The sequence below is a fragment of the Sphaerodactylus townsendi genome, linkage group LG11, assembly GCF_021028975.2.
Source record: "Sphaerodactylus townsendi isolate TG3544 linkage group LG11, MPM_Stown_v2.3, whole genome shotgun sequence".
Classification (NCBI taxonomy): domain Eukaryota; kingdom Metazoa; phylum Chordata; class Lepidosauria; order Squamata; family Sphaerodactylidae; genus Sphaerodactylus; species Sphaerodactylus townsendi.
In genome coordinates, this window is record NC_059435.1 from 27,399,899 (window position 1) to 27,406,478 (window position 6,580).

Genomic DNA, 6,580 nt, shown 5'->3' on the forward strand with positions numbered 1-6,580 from the left:
TGTTCTGGCGTTGTCTCTGGCGTTTTAGCCACCATCAATGGCTAGATCTCTGAATGCCCAGCCACAGATGCAGAAGCACGTCAGGAGCGACTGCTCATAGAGGCTCTGACTCCAGCTCTACAACTCTGGCAATATTCCGACGTGAAAGCCTTCGACAATACAATGGCTATCTTGACTGACCAATAGCTAATCAATAGATCAGGTCATAAATAGTGACTTCAGCAACTTGTTTACATACAAATAGTTAACCCTTTTATAACTGAGTTGTGACAGACTCTTGCAAAATCCCAACAAGATCTTCAGGAGGTTCTGCAAGGTCTGCCTGTTTGCCAGAGATTTTGAGGGAGTTTGAATAGCAGACATCTTAGGGTGGGATTTGGGACTTGTTACTGTATCTTGATTTTATCTGGGAATGTTTCAATTATTATTGTAAGTTACTTTGAATCATGAGGAAAGGCAGGATATAAACATTTTAATAAATAAATAAAATTAAACAAAATTGACAGCAGTAGTGAAATGAATAACACTGTAGTACTATAGCAGCATCAGCAGCAGTGCTGTAACAGTATCAATTTTATTACTATTCCTAATGTTACTACTAGTACTTTTGCTTCTGATACTATAAATTTTACTACTCCAGCACTACTACTACTACTATTGATTAATGTGGCTTTTTGCAGAGTAATACAAGCAAGGAGAAACCCCTTGGATGGGATGAATCAACAGTGGAAAACAATAATCCACAATGAATCAACAATGGAAAACAATAGGTCAATAGCAAGGGTGGTTGAAGATAACCAATTACACAGAGTTTTCAGACTACAGAGCAACAACTTTCATTTGTGAGGTATATCCTCAGTGGCAGAGGCAGAAAGGCATGAGACAACAATTTGTTTGCTATCTGAGAGAAGTAACTAAAAGTCCTTCCTCCTGTTAAACGCCCTGATTAAACTAACAACATGGTATGGTAAAAAAAGGTTGGTCATAGCCTTTTATTAACATATTGATTCAAGGTTAACAGAAGCGCAAGGCACAGCATGACGGTCTACCCGTGGTGGCGAACCTTTGGCACTCCAGATGTTCTGGACTACAATTCCCATCAGCCCCGGCCAGCATGGTCAATTGGCCATGCTGGCAGGGCCAATTGGGAATTGTAGTCCATAACATCTGGAGTGCCAAAGGTTCGCCACCACTGGATCTGTGCGCTGGGCAGCCCAAGTGCTATCCCCCAGCAACCTAAATTTTCCTCCAGCCCATCTGCTGAGCTGGAGGACCTCCCCGTCGTCACTGTACAGCACCGCCCGCCCATGAATGCACAGCAGGCGGACGAGCTTGGCAAGCCTGGTGAGGTCTTGCGAGGCAAGGGGAAGCCGGCAGTCTGCAATGTGGGCTGTCCCTTCCCAGCAGCAATGGCGGCCGTAGTAGGTCGCGGCTGCTCCTTTACTGTAACATCAGCATGGGAGGATACTAGTTGCTTTCTGACTGCATTTTTGAAGGTCATGTAAAATGATGTGCATGCAGGTTATAATTACAACAATACTATAATAGTGTTCCCTGAAACATTATTTTGCCCTGTGCAAGCTTGCAATGCTGCTATTAATGCAAATCATCTGCATCAGCAACTGAACAGAGACCCAAACTAATTACAAGTAAATGACTCTGTTTTACTTGGGTCACTTGGAACTATTTATTTCTGCAATGCAAGACAGTCTTGCCTGGAGAAAGAGTCAGTCAGTGGCGAGTGAAGATATGGAGTTAAAAAATCTTGCTTTGAATAATTAAGTTGTGACAAATGCATGAGAAATGGCAGATATGTTGGCTCTGAGCCATGTTCATTCAGGGTTTTCCTCTGTATATTTTCCAGGAAATAAAGAGTTCAGTGAGGAATGAGCTAGAATAGAACTGTGGCCTTCCATAAAAATCCTTCACGGCCAAACTATTTGTTAAATTATTTAGGTTCTGTGTGCTCTAGCCATTGCTCATAGCGGATATGTTCAGGAAGAAGGGGTGCAGCCCACTCAGCAGCTTTTCAAATGGAAAAGAGAGCATGTAAAGATCTGGAATAAATCAATAATGACTGTGTACCTTCTCTGTTTCTACTCCATTTCCTGGGGTGTTTCTTGTGCACCATTATTATAACTTTTGTGCAGTTGCTGCAGACTCCATTTTAGAACTGTTTCCCCACCTTAGTTATTGCTCCACTAATTCAGATCTATCAAGATATCTGAATTTGGCATATTTCTACAATTTTATCTAAATACCCAGGCAGACAAACCACTTTTACATTTCCTTGCTTCCAACCTAGAGATCCAATGAAACTACCTTTAAAGAGACAAGATTCTGTGCTATGGCATGCTCAATAAGGCAGAAAATAGTGGTTTAGTTTTAACAACCCAGTGTTTTATTTTATCATTTGAAACATTTTATATTACCTATATTGAGTATTGCTTCACACTATCATTCCAGGTTACGTATCATTGCTATCAGTGGTGTAGCGCCAAGGGGATGGGAGGGCACAATGCACCAGGCACGTGCCAATGCAGGGGCATGACAGGGTGGGCGTGGCAGGGTGCACGTGTGCCCCGGGTGCAGTTCCCCCTCCCTATGGCCCTGATTGCTATGTTTGTCCTCTGATCTTGGATCATAATAAAGACTGATGATCTACCTGTACTGTAAAGCAGGCCTCTTTGCGCCTGGACAGTGGGATGCAGCCTATAAACAAACAATATTGGCTAGATTGCATCACTTGCTTTTGTACCTCTGCAATCAGTGAAGTGCTTTGAGAAGTGATCAGAAGAAAATATCACAAGATTAGTTGGGTACACCTCAGCTCAAAAACCTGGAACTGAACTTGCCTGCAAAGCAACACTGTAATCATGCAGGAAAGAGATTTGGTGATGCCAATGGACACATCTGAGTTCATTCAGGCACATTCAGCTTGCTGAACAGTACAGTTGGCTTCCTCCTCACTATTGGCGAGCATGATGTGAGCTGAAGTGGCAGGTGCTTGACATGGCTACAGCTAACCATGGTTGGGGACATCGTTAGCTTTCCCCAGCAAAGACAATCACAAACATAACAGCACTAAAAAGGCTTTTAAATTGTCCCAGCAATGCTCACAAACAGCTTGTCATCCAAAACCTTGTGGCTCAACTTCTATTCATTAATTTACTAAATTAGTTCAGCACAGCTGTGTTTCAGTTTTCTAACTGGTTTCAGATTTTTACAATCCAAATCCTATTTCATTGTATATTGGATGTCCAGCTCTGTTAATCGTATTGATTTATTCAATGTACTTCATCTTGACCCCCAATGTGAAAGGCGGTCTATAAATAATGATGGGAAAATAAACATCTCCCTGGCCTAGTTTGTCTCAGGGCCCTGCCCCAAAACTTCTGTGTCAGAGAGTTGTGATCTCTTTTGTTACAGAATCCCACCATATAAGACATCAGAATACTAGCATGATGACATGGCACATTTTCTGTTGGTTGTGACCATCCTACCAAATCTCTTTCCAGGAATCATATGTCTGGCACTCCTACACCTCACATACAAGGTTTCAGTATGCATAAAGGAGGCAATATACCTATTTTTTTCAGGCTTGATCATGTGTACTGAGAGCATCAAGCATGCTCTCCCAGTGCACAAGACGGAAGTGCCAAATATACAATGCCTAAAAAGGGCTTAAGCAAAAGTAGGCTATATTCCCTTTTTTTCCTCAGGGGATCTTGACCCACAAATTCCTGGTCTCTAGTCTTGACTTCTGGTTCTCCATAACTTTTTGAAACTTTAACCCTGAAACCTGTTTCTATTCCCGTTTACCTCAGGAAAAGAAATTCCTTTCAGTTTTGTTGCCATTTTCTGGACCCTAACCGATTATTTCAGCCTGAGTCATTCCCCCTCATCCATCCCTTGTATATCATGAGAAAAGTAGAATAAAACTGAATGTCACTTCTGCCTAGAATGGAAAAAAAAATTCCAAATAGGTTTTTCCCGCAAGCATGCTACAATGTGGTAATCAAATACCCTTTTATCAAATGCCTGGTGGTTAGCAATTTAACTTTGTAATTTTACAAATATTGATTAATTGATCTGAACTCCACAGCTCTTTCTGATATATACTGTACACCACATTTTATTCAGCTGATGCCTATTGCATTACTAAGAGCCCTCCTATCAATATTTTAAATATTTAACTCTCCTTGGGGTTGCTTGCTTGATGCTGAGCTGTGGTGTGCTCCTAAAATATACACTTGAGTGAGAATTAAGGAACAGGCTATTAACACAAATAAAACCCATCAAATAATCCATGGGTTTTGCTTGCTCTGAGTCTCCAACTTGTTATTAGGCCCTGTGTTATTTCAGCTGTAGCACATTCCCACTCATCCACCCTTTGTATATAATGGATATTCCAAAGCAGTGTATATATCCTTTGAACTAAGTAGTAATGCAGGTTTTTGGCTGGAAAAATGTTTGCCACCTTCCAAAGGCTCAAAGAAGCAACAATAGATACATAAAATAACCTCTTAGACTAGTAAAACAGCTAACATACAAACCAGCCCAAAATAGCTACCTGAAAGCTGACCTAAAAACCAGTCTTAATGGCAAGGGTATGTTCCAAAGGTTTCTTAAAGTGAAGGCTTCTTAAAGCCTTATTGATTTCCATGAGAGGCTAAATTTGCTTGACTGTCTCTTAAAAATGAAAAGGAGTCTAGATGGCCTATATCAGTGGTGGCGAACCTATGGCACAGGTTCCAGAGGTGGCACTCAGAGCCCTCTCTGTGGGCACGTGCAAACAGAGTTCATCATGTGGGGGGGGAAATCGCCCCCTTCACATCTAGGCTGGCCTGGGTTGCTGGGCTCGATTATTAGCATTAAACCTAAGACCTAGTTTTGGGGAAGCAGTGTAGGTAATCCTGTTAAGCGCTGTTAAACCCCACTGATTTTCATGCGAAGAACTAAAGTGCGATCCTTTACCTGGGAGTAAGCTCAATTGCTGGCAATGGGGCCTGCTTCTGAGTAAAACCTCCTATGGTCGTGATTCACCCATTCGAAGAGTTGCACGGTTGCTTCAAAGCAAAGCCACCAACTACCAGCAAACTTACTCCCGAGTAACGACCACCTTGGAGCCAACCATTTTTTTCTAAACTAAAACCTCAGTAATCAGGTTAAATTACCATGTTGGCACTTTGTGATAAATAAGTGGGTTTTGGGTTGCAATTTGATCACTCAGTTTCGAAAAGGTTCACTATCACTGGCCTATATGGTCCCTTGCAGTTCCATAATTCTATGGTTCTTAAAAGGCCATAACTTTGACTAGATCACACCCAAGTTCTTAGCCATAAGCTCATTCCCTGGTCCAAACTAGTCAATAGACCTGCACATGATAACTCCAAAAGATGCCAGAATTTTTTTTTTGTACAGCTGTTCATTGGCTTGGCAGACTTGTAGGACAGTCACTAAACCACCTCTTGATATACCTCCTCTATCATAATCTGGATACCAACAGCAATTCCAGAAGAACATCTAAGTTAATTTTGGATGTTTCAGTGGTAATAAGGCAGTGTAGCAGTACGCCACAGTTCTAAGCATCAGGAAGGATCAGAATTTAGTCAAGCACAAATTTCCATATCTTCTCGTAGCTCTGTCCCACAACCACTGAGTAGCAAGATTTCACATCTGCCGCCCCTTTTAGAGTTTGAGCTTAAACTAAGACACAGTTGAGCTGTTGAGTCATACCCTTCCTCTGTGTAATATGTGAGATGTCAGGATGATGTACATTTCCCTGCCTCTTCCTCAGCCAATTATACTAAGTGGACAAGGGGAAATATATAAAACTGTGATATTGCAATGAGAGGACAGTGGCCCATTATGCACCAGGAGTCTGTTGCACGGCTGGGGTGAGTGTCCATTGCAGCAAGATTTCTTGTACAGATGTATTTCGCTGATCCCCATTTTCAATTTTCATTTTTCCTGCACCAAGCAACACCACTTTAAGTGCAACTTTATTTCCTTCATTGCCAGAGCAGGGGAGATTTGCTAGTGAGCTCACCCCAGACATCTTCTCTCCACCAACCACCAACCCCTCCCACTCCCTTCCACTCCTATGCTTTCAGTCCCCCGCTCAGACAATAAAACACAATATCAGTATAACTGCAATTTAAAGAGTTTAACAGAGCCCCTTATCTTACAACTATCAAGTGTGATGAGATCTGTGCCTTTCAGTGGGAGGCGATGGGCAAAGTTAAGAGAACCAGGAAAAAGCCTTTTAAGGTTTCAGCAAGCAGCTATGGGGCAGGCAATGAATGGCCCCTCGTGTGTAAACAGAGAAACACAGGGAGAAACACAGCCCCACTGCTCAGCTAAGAGCCCCGAGACTACATGTTGCTATGATGGGCAGATTTAGCTCAGGAATGCCAGTCCTGGTGGGCATCCCATGTCTTCTGTAATATTTATTTTTGCCTTGTTACCAAGGTTTCATAAAGACTTTTGGCCTTTGCCATTGCTGGCATCGGTATTCTTTAACAGTATCTGCAGCTTAGTTTTGTTGTGCACTTCACTGCCTCATCCTTTCCCTCCA